We start from the raw sequence: 2450 nt of genomic DNA, 5'->3' as shown, positions 1-2450 counted from the left end.
GAATAAACCTCCCCCCTGGGATAAAAACCAAAGAAATGATGAAATTTTAAAAGGGGTAGGCCTAGAAGTAGGCATTGTGAGAGCAGGGGCACAGGATATAAATTCAGAAGAGCAAAATTACCACAGGCCTAACCACAAGTGCCAAAGACACTTGAAGAGAGACACTGCTTACAAGTGCCTGTACGCTAATGCTAGGAGCCTGCGAACCAAGATGGGAGAACTGGAGTGCTTGGTCTTAGAGGAGAGCATTGATATAGTGAGCATAACGGAGACCTGGTGGAATGGAGAAAACCAGTGGGATACGGTTATCCCTCGATATAAACTATATCGGAAGGACAGGGAAGGACGTATTGGTGCCGGAGTCGCTCTATACGTGAAAGAAGGCATTGAATCCAGCAAGCTCGAAACTCCAAAAGAGGCAGACTCCTCCACAGAATTGTTGTGGGTGGTAATACCGTGCCCCAGGAGGGACTTAATACTGGGAACGATCTATCGTCCCCCTGATCAAAATGCTCAGGGAGACCTTGAGATGAGATATGAAATTGAGGAAGCATCCAAACTAGGAAATGTGGTAGTAATGGGTGACTTCAACTACCCGGACATAGACTGGCTGCATTTGTGTTCCAGTCATGACAAAGAAGCAAAGTTTCTAGATATTCTAAGTGACTATTCCCTAGATCAGTTGGTCATGGAACCGACCAGAGGGACGGCAACCCTGGAATTAATCCTCAGTGGGGACCGGGACCTGGTGCAAGATGTAAGTGTTGTTGAACCGATTGGGAGCAGTGACCACAGTGCTATTAAATTAAACATACATGTAACTGGCCAATTGCCAAGAAAATCCAACACGGTCACATTTGACTTCAAAAGAGGAAACTTCACAAAAATGAGGGGATTGGTAAAAAGAAAGCTGAAAAACAAAGTCCAGAGGGTCACATCACTCGAAAATGCTTGGAAGTTGTTTAAAAACACTATATTAGAAGCTCAACAGGAGTGCATACCGCAGATCAGAAAAGGTACCGCCAGGGCCAAGAAGATGCCAGCATGGTTAACGAGCAAAGTCAAGGAAGCTCTTAGAGGCAAAAAGTCTTCCTTCAAAAAATGGAAGTCTTGTCCGAATGAAGAAAATAAAAAAGAACACAAACTCTGGCAAAAGAAATGCAAGAAGACAATAAGGGATGCTAAAAAAGAATTTGAGGAGCACATTGCTAAGAACATAAAAACCAACAACAAAAAATTCTATAAATACATTCAAAGCAGGAGACCATCTAGGGAGACAATTGGACCCTTGGATGATAAGGGAGTCAAAGGTGTACTAAAGAACGATAAGGAGATTGCAGAGAAGCTAAATGAATTCTTTGCATCTGTCTTCACAGTGGAAGATATAGGGCAGATCCCTGAACCTGAACTAACATTTGCAGGAAGGGATTCTGAGGAACTAAGACAAATAGTGGTAACGAGAGAGGAAGTTCTAAGCTTAATGGACAATATAAAAACTGACAAATCACCGGGCCCGGATGGCATCCACCCGAGAGTTCTCAAAGAACTCAAAGGTGAAATTGCTGATCTGCTAACTAAAATATGTAACTTGTCCCTCGGGTCCTCCTCCGTGCCTGAGGACTGGAAAGTGGCAAATGTAACGCCAATCTTCAAAAAGGGATCCAGAGGGGATCCCGGAAATTACAGGCCAGTTAGCTTAACGTCTGTCCCTGGAAAACTGGTAGAAAGTATTATTAAAGCTAGATTAACTAAGCACATAGAAGAACAAGCCTTGCTGAAGCAGAGCCAGCATGGCTTCTGCAAGGGAAAGTCCTGTCTCAGTAACCTATTAGAATTCTTTGAGAGTGTCAACAAGCATATAGATAGAGGTGATCCAGTGGACATAGTGTACTTAGACTTTCAAAAAGCGTTTGACAAGGTACCTCACCAAAGGCTTCTGAGGAAGCTTAGCAGTCATGGAATAAGAGGAGAGGTCCTCTTGTGGATAAGGAATTGGTTAAGAAGCAGAAAGCAGAGAGTAGGAATAAACGGACAGTTCTCCCAATGGAGGGCTGTAGAAAGTGGAGTCCCTCAAGGATCGGTATTGGGACCTGTACTTTTCAACTTGTTCATTAATGACCTAGAATTAGGAGTGAGCAGTGAGGTGGCCAAGTTTGCTGACGACACTAAATTGTTCAGGGTTGTTAAAACAAAAAGGGATTGCGAAGAGCTCCAAAAAGACCTCTCCAAACTGAGTGAATGGGCGGAAAAATGGCAAATGCAATTCAATATAAACAAGTGTAAAATTATGCATATTGGAGCAAAAAATCTGAATTTCACATATACGCTCATGGGGTCTGAACTGGCGGTGACCGACCAGGAGAGAGACCTCGGGGTTGTAGTGGACAGCACAATGAAAATGTCGACCCAGTGTGCGGCAGCTGTGAAAAAGGCAAATTCCATGCTAGCAA

This window comes from Rhineura floridana, chromosome 1, assembly GCF_030035675.1.
Source record: "Rhineura floridana isolate rRhiFlo1 chromosome 1, rRhiFlo1.hap2, whole genome shotgun sequence".
NCBI classification, from domain to species: domain Eukaryota; kingdom Metazoa; phylum Chordata; class Lepidosauria; order Squamata; family Rhineuridae; genus Rhineura; species Rhineura floridana.
The sequence above is the reverse complement of the archived record's forward strand: the minus strand, read 5'-3'. Positions refer to the sequence as shown.